Here is a 19902-nt window from a genome sequence, read left to right on the forward strand (position 1 = left end):
TTAGCTAAATTGCTCTATATTTGTTTTTGTCTTGTTTTTTCAAATATTCGCTATATTGCTATATATTTTAGTTTTAGAATATTACGAATATTTGAAAAACAAAGTTATAGCAAAATAGTGAATATTCGAAAAAAAAAGAATATAGAGCAATTAAGCTAATATAGTGCTATAATCTTTTTTTTTTATAGTTGTAATTTTTTTCCAAATATTCGCTATATTGCTATAACTTAGTTTTTTCGAATATTCGTCATATTCTAAAACAAGAATATATAGCAATATATTGAATATTCGGGAAAAAAAAAGAATATAGAGCAATTTAGCTAAGATAGTGCTATAATCTTCTTTGTCTAATTGTTGTAAGTTGAAAAATTTGCATTATGAAAAAATTCGCAAACAACACTACTCCTAAAGTCAAATATACTGCAGCCTTCACATTGGCCCACAAGTAAGAAGCAGGGAGGGATCTTGTGTACTGATAAAAAAAAATAAAAAAATTGAATATTCTAAATTGAGAATATATATCACTATATTCAAAATATTTGCAAATTTTCGAAGTACCTATATTCGCAATAAAAAATCAAAAATTCTAATCATACACAGCCTTAAAAAAGTTATGATTGATGGCCTGCTGGTGACCCTCCAAAACATTTAGAGTAAGGGCCTGCTGATCTGACCATCTAAAACATTATGGGCGAGGGCCTGCTGCCACTTTGGTGACTCTAGATAACCTGGGGATGATCGCACATTCCTGTGACGGTGATGATCCATTAGGATGTCTGCCCTATCCACTTTCGATGTTATTTTCAGCCCAAACCATGTAGAACATGGGTGATGGTGGAATCATGGTTCGATTCCGGAGAGGGAGCCTGAGAAACAGCTACAGCTACAACATCCAAGCAACGAAGCATGCGTACAAATCCCAGGGTACGACTCGCTCCTGGCCTCCAAAATGTTCACCCAGTGTGCCGTCAGGGAAATGTAGCATCCCTGGCCGAATGCATTTGTCCATGTGTCCGTGGTTAAGTGGAGCTTCCCAGTAACTGCATTGGTCAGGGAACATTTGATGTTAGGGGACACATGTTGGTGTAAGGCAGGCACAGCACACTGTGAAAAATAGTGGTGGCTGGGGACTTTGTAACGAGGGATGGCAACCTACACCATTGCGTTGGAAGGCCTTAGTGTCCACAAGCCTAAATGGCAATATTTCCAGGGCCAGTAATTTGGAAATTTGCGCATTTAGTGCTATGGCCTGTGGGTGGGTGGCTGGGTATGTGCGCTTGTGTTCAAATGCCTGGGGTAAGGACATTTGTATGCTGCGCTGGGACACAGCAGTCGATGTGGTCGCTGATAGTGCTTGCGAAGGTCCAGGTGCAGGGCAGGATGCACCTGGGCCTGAGCTTTTGACAGGGGATTTGACAGCACATAACACAGGGAAAGAGGAGGCAGTGGTGTGACCCGCAGACACAGATTGTGGACCCATGCGTTCGTCCCACTTATTACGGTGCTTGGATGCCATGTGGTTGATCATGATGGTGGTGGTGAAATTGCTAGTGTTCACACCCCGGCTCATTTTCGTATGGCACAGGTTGCAAAATACTATTCTTTTGTTATCTGCACTTTCATCAAAAAAAGCGCCATACTGTGGCACGTCTACCCCTTGGCAAGGGAGATTTTGGCAAGTGTGTGCACTAGGGATCAGTTGAGGGCCTGTATGGTGTGGACCGCCTTCTCCCTTTTGCCACCCCACTTCCTCTTCCAGCCTGTTGCAGTGCAGCAGATCCCTGCCCCTTTATACTGCTGTCCTTGCTCGGCTTTCTAACATCCCAGGTTGGGTCAGTGACCTTATCGTCTACCACCTCCTCTTCCATTTCCTCACTCTGATCAACCTCTTGATTTGTTGACCTAACCACAACTTCAGTTATTGACAACTGTGTCTCATCCTCTTCATCAACCTTTTGAGACAGTAATTGCGGTTGACTCATTGGCAACTGAGGTTCCTGGCCTTGGTAGAGTAAGAACAAGTTTTTATGTGTCAGTAGCAGTCGCTGTTTGACACCTTGCTATTTAGTATAGCTGTAATAGCTGATTGGGACGGCTCTAATTGGGAGTAGTCAAAGTGCTGGGTCCACGTTCCAGGCTGGGTCTTAACTGGCATATATGAAAAAAAAAAAAAAAAACAGCCAGCAGTGTCATCTGTTGGTAACAACCTTTCTCTCTCTCTCTGACAGAGGAGCTCTGGAAATTGCTGGATTGGGATCTGAGCCGTGTGCTAGGCTGGAGGCCTGAGTTTGGGAGGTATGCTCTGTCCCGAGCTATGCCGATCGGGTGTGAACTAACACCTAGGATAACAGGTGACTGTTTTGCTGTATGAACTGTCTAGGGGTGAACGGACACCAAAACTGCAAATGGACTGTCGTACTGTTTTGTTGCCATAAGTGTGAATAAAACACTGAAGTTTTTGAGTTACAAACTGGTCTTTGCCTCTATACTGCATCCGCTTGTCCTATCTACCAGAGTGAATTCTCACAATATTTATGTGTGTGTGTGTTTGAAATGCACAAAATCAGCCGGTTACATTATACATCTGTACCTTGCTGTGTGTATAAATATATACACACACATGGCAAGGTAGAGATGTATAATGTAACTGGCTGATTTGCTACGTGTCACACCAGTTACTAAGTAATAATTTGTAAAGGGATGAAATACTTATTTTCATAACTGTATATATACATTAAAAAGTGTTGGAGAGAGATACAAAAGTAATGTAAGCATTGTACCTGGACATATTCTGTCCCAGATCTCTCTGATCCGCTCTGAGTTCCTCCTCTGCAAATTGGACCATTTCTTGAGTATGGCCATCTTTCTGGGCCTGCTATTAAACTTCCTCCATAGCTCCAAACGGATCCCCCTCACGATCCTCTGCTTGTCAGACTGGACCCGGGTCCTGTCTTAGCCCCACTCCAACATGTGATGCAGGATAAAGATGCAAGCATATAATCCAAATATATTTTTTTTATACAAGTATTGAAAATAAAGTCCTCAACAAAACAGCAGAAAGTATTTAAGTCTTTGAAGGGGAAATATAAGATTGTATTGTGATTGCATGTGTGTGGAGTCTGAGCAATCGGATATTGGCCAGCTGAGCAGAGTTCTACCTGTCTAGTAAGTGACGGTACGGTATGGGGTGTAAAGCTGGTTCGTCTCCCCGTGGTGCACCCTGGGTAACTCTAAATGAACCTGCAAATACTGGCGGTCTGACAAAGAAAGTGTCTCCTTAGTCCTGACCAACAGGACAAAAACTCTAATCTATAGACTGTGTGTGTGTGTGTGTGTGTGTGTGTGTGTGTGGGGGGGGGGGGGGGAGTATACAGTATAGTGTGTGGCAGGAAAATGGATGTGCAATGTGCATGTGAGAGATATTTCTATGCTGTGCATACATACATGCTACAGACATAGTGCTGTGATGTCACAAATATACTTAGTGCACCAATCAGTAATATCTACTTAGACCTAACAGACCTTAGACCTAACTTAGACCTAATAGACTCTAGAGGCAGCCTTCACCTCCAACTGCTGGCAATGTGCGCTGGGGAAATCTCGGGCCTGTGCCATTCCATTCAGTATTCGATTACTGAATGGCATGAGATTTCGCCGGTGCACAGGGTCGGCAGTTGGAGGTGAAGGCTGCCTGGCCCTGTTAATCTAGTGTAGCAGGGCAAGGCCAGAGGTGGGAAAACAAAACCTCTAGGAGCAGGGGAAAACCCTCCCCCTGAACCTAGAGGCTAATCAGCATATTATAAAAGTTATATTTCTGCTGTAATGGGGGCATAGATGAAAGTAGGAATAGGCTAGTTGCACATCGCTAATGTCAGCTAGTTTAAGGGTTAATTCTCGTGACAGAAACCTGCAAAGGAAATTATCCAGCTTTTATGAAAGTGGATATTAAATATTCATTTATGTTTTACTTTTATCTGTGTGCGTGATAAAATATGTTGACAATTGGAAAAACAAGAAGATAACAATGACATAAGCAAAAACTATAGAAGTTAAGTACTAATAACCAAATATGCATTTCTTTCTAAAAAACCTAACTCAGCAGTTAACACGTTATTGGGAAGGGGAAAACTCATAAAATATTAACCAATCAATAGATGGATTCAGTTCTAAACAATCAGAAGTATTATTTGTGTACCAATCAAAAGCCATTATTAAAATATCTGTAAACCAATCATGTGTTAAATTGAGAGGTTACACCCTTTTTGAACTGTGTATAAATAAAAGGCCCAGGACACTCCCACTTTGGGTTCCTGGCAGAGTTTTGACACTGACTTCTGTCATTTTTCTCCGTCGACGCCATTCACCTGAACACGTGGCAACGATCATCATATGACGGACCGTTGGTCTGCCACAACAATCCCTTTAACTGGTGTGACATGTAGCAAATCAGCAGGTTATATTATACATATCTACCTCGCCATGAGTATATATATGTAGCAAGGCCGATTCATTGGCCTGTATTTGTGGGAGGGGCATCCTGGCCTATATCTGGCTCATATCTCTCTCCATGTGAAGACGGACGGCAGCAGTGTTCTGTTACAGCCGGCGGCGTCAGCGTTTCCTAGGTAACAGAGCGTCACTTCCGGTCGGCGCTTCCTCCGGCAGTCCGGCGTCCTGGTCCTCCTCGTGCGGCGGGTAAGTAGCTGCTGCCTCAGCGCAGCATCGGTTCATCAAGTCCGGTCGGTGGGGTCGGTCCCTCTAAGGTAAGAGAGGGACATCCCCACACCGGAGCGGCAGTCTGGCAGCACGCCCCGCTCCCACGTGACTCGCACGCAGGTAGCAGGAGTCAGCGAGACTCCTATTCCTTCAAGTGTTCCTCCGTCCAGTTCGTTTTTCGTTTCCTCAGGGTAATGTTGCTAGAGGCCTGTGAGAGAGAGGGGGGGGGGGAAGCTGGTTACGGCTGTGCACAGGCCCCAGGGCATCCCTGTGCTCCGCTCTGGTGGCTTGCCGGCGCACGGTGATATCATCTGTGGGCTTGGCAGCACTGAAGACAATTCACATACAGGTAGCTTGGTGGTGTGTCTTCAGTGATGCCGTGGCAACAGGGCAGAGCTATGGTTGTTTCAGCTTATGCGTGTAACAGCCGACGCTAAGATTTACAAAGGACTGTCATTGTTTTGTCTTGTGCCTGATTTACATGTAAAGATTTATCCTGATGAAGAAAAAAAAAAAAAAAAAAAAAAAAAAAAAAAAAGAGCTTGCACCCATAGGGTACAGGCAGACAGTATTTTGTGGGGGGCAAAGTCTGGCATGGGCCGCCGTGCTGTTAGTTAGGTAGGGGGGGGAGGTCTATGCCATGCAGTGTGGTGGTGATGAGTTGTTGGGGGTCGTGCCCCCAGTAACAAGCGCCCCTAAACGTTTGACAGCAGGGGCACGCCGGACCCTTCACATTGCATGGCATTTAATTCATTGTTCTGTTTTAGTTGGGCAGGTTTTTCAGTTGCCTGTCTTCATACACCTTCAACACTTTGCTTATCACTTAGCCGTGTTTTTTCTGGCACAGGCTCGTCAGCCAACTCCGCGATTTCTCCCGGTAATCAGACAATCGTACCTCGTCACCCAGCCTGGGTCATTTGTACGCTGGCGCTAGCAAAAAAATAAATAAAAATATTTAGTTTAATTCATGCGTACAGGTCTACTTCCACGGTTGATCCCTTTGTGTTCTTCTCATACCAGCATCTTGTCCTGTTTCGGTAAGGTCCTCCTTCTTTGGCTCCAAATTCCTCCACTGTCACACGTCTCCTCTTTCTCCATACCTCAGCTGTCAGGTGGTCACCAGGGTCAATTTTCTTTGCATGACGGTTTCTGCAGTGGCGGTGGTGATGTCAAAGCACGGGTGTTAGTCAATCTTGGCACTTAACAGTGTTAGTGACGGTTCGTCATTTTGCTTGTTTCAACAGTCCGGTCATGTCTCACGGGTCAGATATCGTGGATGCTTCTGGCGAAGACCTGGGTTCTAGGGCATCGGAATCCGGCAGTATTCCATCTCTGCACAATTGGGCTGTGCCAAAACTCATGTCTGAATTAGCCAAAAGAGGCATTCCTTTCCCGGCCGCTGCCCGGAAAGCGGAATTATATAGGCTACTGGTGTCCACCCCTGCAGAACCTGGCCAGCAAGAGGTCTCTATGGCCACGGTTCAGACCTCATTAACTCAGCTCCACGTCATGCTGAATAGCCTCACCTTCTCCGTGTCCGGTGTGCAATCCAGATTGGAGTCGGTGGAGGCTAGGGTCGCTGGCTTGTCCTCACCCGCCACTCTGTTGCCAGTCGTAGCAGCACCCGTTGCCAGTACTTCAGGTAACTTTGTTACAGTGCCCAACGTCACTCCAGCTCATTTCATTCCGGCTAACATCAAGAAGGACATCCTCGATGGCAGAGACGTGAACCTAGCCTCCCTCCTTATTGCCACGCGTGACTTATAGGACAATAGGGTCATTGCATGCAGCCAGAGGCGTACATAGGAATCACTGGGCCCCATAGCAAAAATCTGAATTGGGCCCCTTAACCCCGCCCACTACCCACCATGGCCCCTCCCACTTCCTGACTTTGCTCCTCCCATGCCACACCCCCATTAAATAAATTTATACATGACCTACAGAAACTGTTAGGGGTTTCCTGGGGGTGACCTGTCACATGGGATATCTGCTGCAGCCTGCAGGTCTCCTTATTTGGGGTGCCATGTTAGGCTACTTTCACACTTGCGTTCGGGTCTCCGCTTGTGAGTTCTGTTTGAAGGCTCTCACAAGCGGCACCGAACGGATCCGTCCAGCCCTAATGCATTCTGAGTGGATGCGGATCCGCTCAGAATGCATCAGTATGGCTCCGTCTGTCCTCCGCTCAGCAGGCGGACACTTGAACGCTGCTTGCAGCCTGGCCGTGCGGAGGCAAACGGATCCGTCCAGACTTACAATGTAAGTCAATGGGGACGGATCCGTTTGAAGTTGACACAATATGGCTCAATTTTCAAACGGATCCGTCCCCCATTGACTTTCAATGTAAAGTCAAAACGGATCCGTTTGCACTATCATGAACAAAAAAAAAAATGTTTTTTTTTTTTTTGTTCATGTTAATGCAAACGGATCCGTTCTGAACGGATCTAAGCGTTTGCATTATAGGTGCGGATCCGTCTGTGCAGACACCAGACGGATCCGCTCTGAACGCAAGTGTGAAAGTAGCCTTAAAGGGAATCTGTCACTAGCAATTTACCCCCAATTTTTTTTTCATGAATCCATGTTTAACAGAGTACCTGTTTTCCATCTGTCTTGTTCTTTTGATTGTGAGTCTTGTCATGTCTTCAAAAAATCGATTCTTATGATATGTAAATGAAGCTGTAAGGAGCCCAGAGGGGCGTTATTCTTTCTCCACGGTGCCCAGGAACGCCCCTCTGAAGTGCCGTGCCCGGCTAAGTTTGAAAACTAATAACGCCTCCAAGTTCATCTGAATCGCATGCCCAGTGACGATGTTGAAGCTGTTGCCCTCAGCCGTATTATCAGAGCGCAGGCGCAGGCAATCGCCGGCACTGCGCCTGCGCGGGATTTGGGACGCCGACGAGAGGAGGATCGGGTGTTTCAGAGCGCAGCGCTGAGGAGGGGGGCGGGTGTCTAGGACTTAGCCGCGCCTCTGGGAGGCGATTCAGCTAAACATGGGGGGGGGGCCCTGGGGAGAAAAGCAGCCGCATAGCCGGCTGCTGGTCATCAGTGGGCGGGGCCTTATCTGCGCTACGGGCCCCCCAGTGCCGCGGGCCCCATAGCAGTGGCGTGGTCTGCCTCTATGGGCGGTACGCCACTGCATGCAGCGATGTTTCTGTCGTCCTGAAGGGACGCGATCTTAGGCTTAGCAGGAAGTTGACGATTCCGGAGTTTGTACTTGCCTTTAGTCTCTACCGAGATATCATCTGTTCGGTACGACCAGATAGGAGAGAAGAGTTGGACCTGTATCTCTTCAGGGTCACTGAGTTGGGCTACAAGTACGGCTACGGATTTTATGATTACCATTGCTCATTTCTGCTAAAGCAGCAGCTGCGCTTAGTCAGTTCCAGTTTGCTACCAACTGGGCCAACATAGACACAGAAAATTTTTGTAGGCACTTCGCTGGGCTTAAAGCACCAGCATGCTCTTCATGCCAGTCTATCTATCATACTGGAGAATGGTGTCATAATGCCGCAAGCGCCCCAAGGTCCAATCCTTCTCCTCCTATTCCTGGTCCTTCGGCTGGCGTCCAGCAGAATTCTGCGGTTGATAAACTCGGCCGGCCAATCAAGTATCTGGGCACGTCGCAAATCTGCAACAACTACAATTTTGCCACTTGCAATTATAGTCAGTGCCGTCTGTTGCACATTTGCGCCAACTGTTTCCGAGCCCACCCGAAAGTTGCCTGCTCATTAAAAACCGATAAACATTGCATGAGCGTGGTAAATGTAGACCTCCGTGAATTGTACTTACAGGGGCATGAGGATGCTTCCTTCTGCGACTTTCTTGTGTCAGGTTTTACCTACGGTTTCCACACAGGTCTTGTGGCGTTACCGGACCACACCCATGAGTGTAGGAACTTGCAGTCCGCATCCCTCAACCCCGGGTCCATAGATAGACTCCTCCAGTTGGAGCCAGACAAGGGATACATCATCGTCCCCTTCTTGTCATCCCCATTCGAACGCTGGAGGGTCAGCCCCATAGGGGTGGTCACGGGAAAGTTCAGCCGCAAAGAGAGGTTGATTTTCGATCTGTCAGCGCCTCACGGGTTATCTACTCCCAGTATGAATTCACTTATTCCAGCGGAGGAGGTCAGCATGGTGTACGCCTCCATCGATCAGGCTATTGCACTCATCCTTGCCACAGGTCCTGGGGCGATCTTGTCCAAAGCGGACATATCAGACGCCTTCAAGTTGATTCCAATCAGGCCAGAACTTCGGCGGTGGCACGGGATCAAGTGGAATTCCCTTTATTATTTCGCCACAAAGTTGACTTTCGGATCCCGTAGCAGCCCTTGGATTTTCGATCAGCTGGCGAAAGCCTTGCACTGGATCCTCGAGAACAGATTTTGTTGCGAACATGTTATACATTACTTGGACGATTTTTTGCTGATCGAATCTCCACAGGGCTCGCGTCGCGATCTTCAGAGCTTGTTAGCTTGTTTCGCCCAGTTAGGGATTCCCGTTTCCCCCAAGAAGGTGGATGGTCCTGCGACCACGATCACCTTCCTGGGCATCGTGTTGGACACAGAGAGCATGTCAGCTAAGTTGCCAGAATACAATTTGGCTAGGGTCCAGGCAGTCATTCGCAGTTTTGTCACTGAGAGGATCACCACCAAGGTGGAACTACAGTCCTTGTTAGGCATGTTAAATTTTGCTATGCGCGTCATTCCCCAGGGTAGGTCTTTTGTAGCCAGATTGTTACCACTCCTCTCAGCAGCTCCCTGTCAGGATAGTCCAGTATTCCTGGACAGCCAAGCGCCAGCGGATTTGAGCATGTGGGACCACTTCTTGAGTGAGAAGTGGTCCCCTCGCATAGCTCCCCCGTCATATTCTCCAGCAGCGGGGTCAGTACTGGTTTCGCTGCTATTTTTGGCCCCCATTGGCTGAACGGGGCATGGCCGGAGGAGATTTGCGAGACCACGGGTGTTTCCCAGGCAACGGAGGCTGGGGACTTGTATCCCGTCGTGGCGGCGGCTTGTGTTTGGGGTAACCAGTGGACAGGCCGTACCGTGGTCTTCGCCTCTGCTAGTCCCTCCTCCCTAGCCATCCTTGACAGTGGCAAATCCAGGTCTCAACAGTGATGCGCAGGTAGTAGCAGTTGACGCCTTAGCTAAGCTGAATTACTCTTTATTTTTCCAGGTTTGCCCCTAAGCCGACACATCGAGAACCCCGTCTCCTCGTCCGGCCACGCTCTTTCTCAGTTGAACCAATACTTGACCACGGCCCATGGGCTGTTTGCCAGGTCGCTCTCTGCTAATACCACCAGAGCGTACAACACTGGCTGGCAATTGTACTGCAAATTCCAGCAGGAACACCCCCGAGGCGGCCTGGGCCATATAGACTTCATATTGGCGTTCATCGGGTACTGCCATGAGCACATGCACCTTTCTCATGGCACCGTCAAAACTTACCTCTCAGGGGTCCAACATCATTTGTCTCACTCTCAGCCAGAAAGAACGTTGTTGTTTTCCAGTCACGTAGTCAAGGCCACGTTGAAAGGTTTACAGAACTGTACCCCAGGTGTCAGCTCCCGTAGACAGCCCGTGTCCGGCCCAATCTTCAGAGGCATGTCCGATTTGTTAGACCTTAGGCCTTTCGGGGTTCTGCAAAGCTTAGTACTTAAAGCTGCCATTTACTTGGCCTTTTACGGCTTCATGAGGCCAGGGGAGTTCACGTCACTGTCACTCAACGGCCCCTTCCTATCCCGCCGACAGTTGGTTCCCAGCCCAGAGGGCTTTGTCTTGTCTTTGCCTGTGACCAAGACCTCCCAGTCGGGTCCCCCTGCCCAGATCAAATTCTTCTCCACATCACACAAATGGTGTCCGGTCCACGTTCTGCAGGAATTGTCAGAGGCACTGGCCAGTCGCGGCAATGACACCCCACTGTTACCCTTCGGGACAGCAGCATTGTCCACCTCCTAATTCATAGCGCACACACGCATACTGGTGGCCAATTTAGGTTTAGACCCCCTCACGGTGTCAGGGCATTCGTTCAGGATAGGAGTAGCCTCGGCCGCTTCCAGGAATCAGGTGCCAGCTCACATTATCCGTAAGTTGGGCCGATGGCGGTCATCTTGTTACAGCTGGTATGTTCCGAACCCTGTCAGCGAGATTTATTATGCCTTTCAGAATTTGGCGTTGTAATGTGTCAATAAACACATTTGTATTTTCATGCTGGGTTTTTGGCCTCTTTCAGGTGTACTCTCGACGGAAGCGGTTATGCCACAACTCAAGCTGCCAGTTCTGTTTGGGGGGTATTTCAGGGCAGTAGGTTCTTTCACACATAGCCCCAATATATATATATATATATATATATATTGTAGGAGAGTCCCCGGAATAATAATGGACGGACGATACGTGCCACCAGAGGTCCTGGCCTCGGTGGAGTAAGAACCGGATCATTGCGGTTACAGCGGCGAATGCTGCTGGCGCAGCGTGTCCGGGCCGGTTCTTACTGGGAACAGGTAAAGAGTGGGGGGGTGCCTGTTCCCCACAGCCAGCCCAGGTTTTTGGTGGAGCTGGGCCTTTAAGAACCCAGCCTGCTGATGATGGGGGTGGGGTGTGTCTTGCTGTGCTGGAGATTTCCACAGACAGAGTGAGTGCTGATGAAGGAGAGTCTGGGCGCAGCACACATTGAAGGATAGCCCTGGGACCTGTGGTGCTACAAGCCAAAGGGGCTCTGGCCTGAGGGAGACAAAGGCAGATAGCCTAGAAGCCTGCAGAACTGCTGTGGTCTGTCCAAAACAAGGTGACTCAAACCTGCTGTTTATTTTCTATGGAAGGACTTTTGTTCTATGCACTATGTGGATATGCCCCTGTGTGGTCTGCACATTGCCTGTTATGCCTTTGGTGTGAATAAAGTCACAGTGTATCACAAAGACTGTCTATGATTGCCTCAATACTGCCGCCGCTACCGTAGCCTACCACGAGCACATCCCCACAATTGGTGGCTTGGAGCGGGCATTCCTGCAGTGAGGCAGGCCAGAAGCAAAAGTTGTGTTGGACTGCATGTCATATATCAGGCCTGCAAGTTTTATGGTTCCTGACAAGATGGAGGAGGCCATTAAGCACCTGATTCAGAGTAATGTACAGCAGCAACAGGCATTGCAGGCTCAGAGGGAAAGTAATGAGCTACAGCAAAAAAGACATGAGGAGGCTATGTGTGCACAGCAGCAAACAAACACTCTTCTAATGCAGCAGCTGGTAGCCATGCAAGAGTCGGTGCGAACATCCCTGCAAGGAGTTTTAACTGCGACAACCCCGACTGTGTCTACCGCCAGGGACAAAGTCCGATCCGCCCTGAGGAAAATGGGTCCGGGAGATGATATAGAGGCATTCCTGATGGTATTCGAAAGAACCGCGGAGCAAGAGAGGCTGCCGTTGGAGCAGTGGGCCGAGGTGGTGGCGCCTTTTCTGGTGGGGGACGCACAAAAGGCCTATTTTGACCTCACCTGCGATGAGGCCAAGGACTATGAGAGGCTAAAAGCTGAGGTGTTGGCCAGGTTGGGGGTAAACACCTATGTGCGAGCGCACAGGGTGTATCAGTGGGTGTTTGCCGAGTCCCGACCCGCCCGGTCACAAGCCTATGACTTACTTCACCTAGTAAAAAAATGGCTTCAGCCTGAGATATTTAGCCCTTCTCAGATGGTTGAAAGGGTCGTGGTCGACAGGTTCGTGCGTACCCTCCCGAGAGCCATACAGCGCTGGGTGGGACAAGGCGATCCAGGCAACCTGGAACAACTGGTTAGCCTGGTGGAGAGGTATATGGCCACTCAGGATTTGGGGCGGGACTCAGCGGTACTACCGAAGTCACGTCAGCCCCCGCTGCCGACCTGGGATCCTGAAAAAGGGATCCCACCACATAAGGAGGGGAGTGGATCTCCAGTCCGTGGGAGGAATACCCTGGGGAGGAGGGAGGCTGCGAGGATCAGATGTTGGCATTGTCAGGACTGGGGACATGTGGCATCCAACTGCCCTAGGGCATCCGAACCCATGGACTGCGGGTTCGCTCGCCGGTCCTCTTTTTATGCCCAACCGGTGTATATAGCTGACCCCCTGCTGGCGGCGGACAACCCTCCGGTGTGTGATGTCGTTGTTAATGGACACTCCGTGCAGGCCCTGCTGGACTCTGGGAGCCTGGTAACTCTGGTCCATGAGTCGCTGGTAACGGAAAAACTCCCAGAAAGGCGAACCCTTACCATTGTCTGTATACATGGGGATCGCAGGGAGTATCCCACCACTAAGGTTACCCTGGCAGTGTGTGGAAAGGAGGTACCACATGTCGTCGGGGTGGGGAGACGGCTCCCTTATGCCGCAATATTGGGGAGGGACTTTCCCCTGTTCTGGACTTTGTGGAGGAACGGGTTGCCTACCTATGGGGAAGCAAAATGTCCAGGTCCCGAGCCCGAGGACCCCGAGGCAGGGACCCCAGCTGTAGGGGTCACCGTAGAGGAGGTAGAGTGTAACCCTGACCGGTTTCCCCTAGAAGTATTGGCGGGTGAGACAGTAGAAAGTTCGTCCATCCTGGATCTGGAGGTACCCCGAGAAACCTTCGGGACTGCACAGCTCCAGGATTCGACGTTATTGCGGGCTAGAGAAGGTGTGTCGGTGGTTAATGGTGTTGCCCAGCGTCCCGGCGCCGATACCATATTTCCTCACCTGGCCTATAACCAGGACCTGTTATATAGAGTAGACAAGGTGAGGCAGGAGGTGGTGGAACAACTGGTGGTGCCCCAGCCTTACCGGCGAATGGTCTTGGATTTAGCGCATGCGCATGTGTTGGGTGGTCATCTGGGGGTTAAGAAAACGCTGGAGCGAATTCTACAACGGTTCTATTGGCCTGGGATATATGAGGAAGTCCGGAGGTTCTGTCAGTCCTGTCCAGTGTGTCAGCTGACTAGCCCCCAACCTCACTATTGCAGTCCACTGGTACCTATGCCCATTATAGAGGTGCCCTTCGAAAGGATCGCCATGGATCTGGTAGGCCCCATTATTAAGTCAGCCCGAGGTCACCAACACATCCTGGTAGTGTTAGACTATGCCACTCGCTATCCGGAGGCGGTCCCATTGCGCCATACGTCGGCCAAGGTAATAGCTAAAGAGCTCATGAGTATGTTTGCCCGGGTGGGGATACCAAAGGAGATTCTGACGGACCAGGGGACACCCTTTATGTCCAAAATAACAAAGGAATTGTGTAAGCTATTAAATATTAAACACCTGCACACGTCCGTCTACCATCCCCAAACCGATGGGTTAGTAGAACGGTTTAATAAGACCCTGAAGTCCATGCTAAAAAGAGTCGTGGCTAAGGACGGGAGGGATTGGGACTTACTGTTGCCCTATGTTTTGTTTGCGGTACGGGAGGTGCCCCAGGCGTCCAGGGGTTCTCGTCCTATGAGTTGTAATATGGGCGACATCCCCGTGGGCTACTGGATATCGCTAAGGAAGCATGGGAGCAACAGCCTACGCCTCATAAAAGTGTGATAGAGCACATAGGAAAAATGCAGGACCGAATAGGGGTCGTGTTGCCGATCGTCCGTGAGCACATGGAAGCGGCACAACTGGCCCAGGGTCGGGTATATAACCGAACCGCCCGGGTAAGGACATTTCACCCGGGGGACCGAGTTCTTGTACTCGTGCCCACGGTCGAGAGTAAATTCTTGGCCCGGTGGCAAGGACCCTATGAAGTTAAGGAGAAGGTGGGCCCAGTTGATTACAGGATATACCAGCCAGGGAGGCGGAAGCCCGAACAGGTATATCATGTGAATCTACTAAAACCTTGGAGAGACAGAGAGAATTTGTTTGCAGACAGCCCGCCCTCTGTCGGGACGTCAGGGAGTGACCCGGGGTCACCAGGTGTTCCGGAGAACGCCGCTGGGGTGACGATAGGGGATGGACTGTCGACCAAACAAGCACAAGAGGTGAAAGAATTTGTTAGTCGGAATAGGGACGTATTCTCTGACCTTCCTGGACGTACCACCTTGATCGAGCATGACATTGTCACCGAGCCCCGGGTGAAAGTCCGCCTAAGACCATACCGAGTACCGGAGGCTCGGCGACAGGCCATTTCGCAGGAGGTAAGATCGATGCTACGTCTAGGGGTCATAGAAGAGTCAAAGAGCGAGTGGGCTAGCCCGATTGTCCTTATTCCCAAACCGGATGGTTCATTACGGTTCTGTAATGATTTTAGGAAATTGAATGAGGTATCAAAATTTGACGCCTATCCCATGCCTCGGGTAGATAGAGCGGCTGGGAAAAGCCCGGTATTTTTCGATCCTAGATCTCACGAAGGGCTACTGGCAGGTACCTCTGACGGAGGCGGCAAAGGAGAAGACAGCCTTTGTCACCCCGGAGGGGCTTTTTCAGTATAGGGTGTTGCCTTTTGGGTTGCATGGCGCTCCGGCTACGTTCCAGCGTCTGATGGATGTCGTCCTCAAGCCCCATCACCAGTATACCTCCGCGTATCTGGATGATATAGTCGTGTTTAGCCCAGACTGGGAGGGTCATTTGTCAAAACTTCAGGCAGTGATAGAGTCTCTAAGGAAGGCGGGGTTAACTGCCAACCCAAAAAAATGCTCGGTGGGACTAGAGGAAGCTCGCTATTTGGGGTATGTGATTGGACGCGGAGTCATTAGGCCCCAAGTAAATAAAATTGAAGCAATCCGGAATTGGCCCAGGCCTCATACGTCCAAGCAAGTACGGTCATTTTTGGGCCTGATTGGGTACTACATGAGGTTCATTCCCCATTTTGCCACCTTGGCAGCCCCGTTAACCGGCCTCTTGAAGGGTAGAAAGTCGGTGATGGTTCGCTGGGGGGAGACGGAGGAGGAGGCGTTCTCCCGTTTGAAGTCGGCCTTATGTGAGTCCCCAGTTCTGGTGACGCCCGACTTCAAGCGGGAGTTTGTAGTTCAAACAGATGCCTCGGGAGTAGGACTAGGGGCTGTGCTTTCCCAGGAGCTCAACGGGGAAGAGCACCCCGTGGTTTTTCTAAGCCGCAAGCTTACCCCAGCAGAAATCCGGTATAGCATTGTGGAGAGAGAGTGCCTCGCCATCAAGTGGGCACTCGAGTCTCTCAGATATTACCTTCTGGGGAGAAGGTTCCGTCTGGTGACCGACCACTCCCCTCTCCAGTGGATGAGTCGGGCTAAGGAGGGGAGCGCTCGGGTTACCAGGTGGTTCTTGTCCCTCCAGAACTTTAAGTTCACTGTTGAGCACAGGGCCGGCCGCTTACAGGGGAATGCAGATGCTCTGTCCCGGGTACACTGCTGTACATGTGTTCACCCCCTCAGGCTTGAACAGTATGTTCAAGCCCTCAGGGGTGAACAAAGGGGGGGGATATGTAGGAGAGTCCCCGGAATAATAATGGACGGACGATACGTGCCACCAGAGGTCCTGGCCTCGGTGGAGTAAGAACCGGATCATTGCGGTTACAGCGGCGAATGCTGCTGGCGCAGCGTGTCCGGGCCGGTTCTTACTGGGAACAGGTAAAGAGTGGGGGGGTGCCTGTTCCCCACGGCCAGCCCAGGTTTTTGGTGGAGCTGGGCCTTTAAGAACCCAGCCTGCTGATGATGGGGGTGGGGTGTGTCTTGCTGTGCTGGAGATTTCCACAGACAGAGTGAGTGCTGATGAAGGAGAGTCTGGGCGCAGCACACATTGAAGGATAGCCCTGGGACCTGTGGTGCTACAAGCCAAAGGGGCTCTGGCCTGAGGGAGACAAAGGCAGATAGCCTAGAAGCCTGCAGAACTGCTGTGGTCTGTCCAAAACAAGGTGACTCAAACCTGCTGTTTATTTTCTATGGAAGGACTTTTGTTCTATGCACTATGTGGATATGCCCCTGTGTGGTCTGCACATTGCCTGTTATGCCTTTGGTGTGAATAAAGTCACAGTGTATCACAAAGACTGTCTATGATTGCCTCAATACTGCCGCCGCTACCGTAACCTACCACGAGCACATCCCCACAATATATATACACACAGCGAGGTACAGATGCATGATGTAACCGGCTGATTTTTTGGTGTTTCACACACACATAAATATATATATACAGTACAGACCAAAAGTTTGGACACACCTTTTCATTCAAAGAGTTTTCTTTATTTTCATGACTATGAAAATTGTAGATTCACACTGAAAGCATCAAAACTATGAATTAACACATGTGGAATTATATACATAACAAAAAAGTGTGAAACAACTGAAAATATGTCAAATTCTAGGTTCTTCAATGTAGCCACCTTTTGCTTTGATTACTGCTTTGCACACTCTTGGCATTCTCTTGATGAGCTTCAAGTGGTAGTCACCTGAAATGGTCTTCCAACAGTCTTGAAGGAGTTCCCAGAGATACTTAGCACTTGTTGACCCTTTTGCCTTCACTCTGCGGTCCAGCTAACCCCAAACCATCTCGATTGGGTTCAGGTCCGATGACTGTGGAGGCCAGGTCATCTGGCGCAGCACCCCATCACTCTCCTTCATGGTCAAATAGCCCTTACACAGCCTGGAGGCGTGTTTGGGGTCACTGACCTGTTGAAAAATAAATTATGGTCCAACTAAACGCAAACTGGATGGAATAGCATGCCGCTGCAAGATGCTGTGGTAGCCATGCTGGTTAAGCATGCCTTCAATTTGGAATAAATCCTCAACAGTGTCGCCAGCAAAGCACCCCCACACCATCACACCTCCTCCTCCATGCTTCACGGTGGGAACCAAGCATGTAGAGTCCATCCGTTAATCTTTTCTGCATCGCACAAAGACACGGTGGTTGGAACCAAAGATCTCAAATTTGGACTCATCAGACCAAATCACAGATTTCCACTGGTCTAATGTCCATTCCTTGTGTTCTTTAGCCCAAACAAGTCTCATCTGCTTGTTGCCTGTCCTTGGCAGTGGTTTCCTAGCAGATATTCTACCATAAAGGCCTGATTCACACAGTCTCCTCTTAACAGTTGTTCTAGAGATGTATCTGCTGCTAAACTCTGTCTGGCATTGACCTGGTCTCTAATCTGAGCTGCTGTTAACCTGCGATTTCTGAGGCTGGTGACTCGGATGAACTTATCCTCTGCAGCAGAGGTGAATCTTGGTCTTCCTTTCCTGGGGCGGTCCGCATGTGAGCCAGTTTCTTTGTAGCACTTGATGGTTTTTGTAACTGCACTTGGGGACACTTTCAAAGTTTTCCCAATTTTTCGGACTGACTGACCTTCATTTCTTAAAGTAATGATGGCCACTCGTTTTTCTTTACTTAGCTGCTTTTTTCTTGCCATAATACAAATTCTAACAGTCTATTCAGTAGCACTATCAGCTGTATATCCACCTGACTTCTCCACAACGCAACTGATGGTCCCAACCCCATTTATAAGGCAAGAAATCCCACTTATTAAACCTGACAGGGCACACCTGTGAAGTGAAAACCATTTCAGGTGACTACCTCTTGAAGCTCATCAAGAGAATGCAAAGCAGTAATCAAAGCAAAAGGTGGCTACTTTGAAGGACCTAGAATTTGACATATTTTCAGTTGTTTCACACTTTTTTGTTATGTATATAATTTCACAGGTGTTAATTCATAGTTTTGATGCCTTCAGTGTGAATCTACAATTTTTATAGTCATGAAAATAAAGAAAACTCTTTGATTGAGAAGGAAGGTCCAAACTTTTGGTCTGTACTGTACATATATATATATATATATATATATATATATATATATATACAGGTCCTTCTAAAAAAATTAGCATATTGTGATAAAGTTCATTATTTTCTGTAATGTACTGATAAACATTAGACTTTCATATATTTTAGATTCATTACACACCAACTGAAGTAGTTCAAGCCTTTTATTGTTTTAATATTGATGATTTTGGCATACAGCTCATGAAAACCCAAATTTCCTATCTAAAAAAATTAGCATATTTCATCCGACCAATAAAAGAAAAGTGTTTTTAATACAAAAAAAGTCAACCTTCAAATAATTATGTTCAGTTATGCACTTAATACTTGGTCGGGAATCCTTTTGCAGAAATGACTGCTTCAATGCGGCGTGGCATGGAGGCAATCAGCCTGTGGCACTGCTGAGGTGTTATGGAGGCCCAGGATGCTTCGATAGCGGCCTTAAGCTCATCCAGAGTGTTGGGTCTTGCGTCTCTCAACTTTCTCTTCCCAATATCCCACAGATTCTCTATGGGGTTCAGGTCAGGAGAGTTGGCAGGCCAATTGAGCACAGTAATACCATGGTCAGTAAACCATTTACCAGTGGTTTTGGCACTGTGAGCAGGTGCCAGGTCGTGCTGAAAAATGAAATCTTCATCTCCATAAAGCTTTTCAGCAGATGGAAGCATGAAGTGCTCCAAAATCTCCTGATAGCTAGCTGCATTGAGACTGCCCTTGATAAAACACAGTGGACCAACACCAGCAGCTGACATGGCACCCCAGACCATAACTGACTGTTGGTACTTGACACTGGACTTCAGGCATTTTGGCATTTCCCTCTCCCCAGTCTTCCTCCAGACTCTGGCACCTTGATTTCCGAATGACATGCAAAATTTTCTTTCATCCGAAAAAAGTACTTTGGACCACTGAGCAACAGTCCAGTGCTGCTTCTCTGTAGCCCAGGTCAGGCGCTTCTGCCGCCTTTTCTGGTTCAAAAGTGGCTTGACCTGGGGAATGCGGCACCTGTAGCCCATTTCCTGAACACGCCTGTACACGGTGGCTCTGGGTGTTTCTACTCCAGACTCAGTCCACTGCTTCCGCAGGTCCCCCAAGGTCTGTAATCGGTCCTTCTCCACAATCTTCCTCGGGGTCCGGTCACCTCTTCTCGTTGTGCAGCGTTTTCTGCCACACTTTTTCCTTCCCACAGACTTCCCACTGAGGTGCCTTGATACAGCACTCTGGGAACAGCCTATTCGTTCAGAAATGTATTTCTGTGTCTTACCCTCTTGCTTGAGGGTGTCAATGTTGGCCTTCTGGACAGCAGTCAGGTCGGCAGTCTTACCCATGATTGCGGTTTAGAGTAATGAACCAGGCTGGGAGTTTTTAAAAGCCTCAGGAATCTTTTGCAGGTGTTTAGAGTTAATTAGTTGATTCAGATGATTAGGTTAATAGCTCGTTTAGAGAACCTTTTCATGATATGCTAATTTTTTGAGATAGGAATTTTGGGTTTTTATG

The sequence above is a fragment of the Bufo gargarizans genome, chromosome 2 (assembly GCF_014858855.1).
Source record: "Bufo gargarizans isolate SCDJY-AF-19 chromosome 2, ASM1485885v1, whole genome shotgun sequence".
Lineage (NCBI taxonomy): Eukaryota > Metazoa > Chordata > Amphibia > Anura > Bufonidae > Bufo > Bufo gargarizans.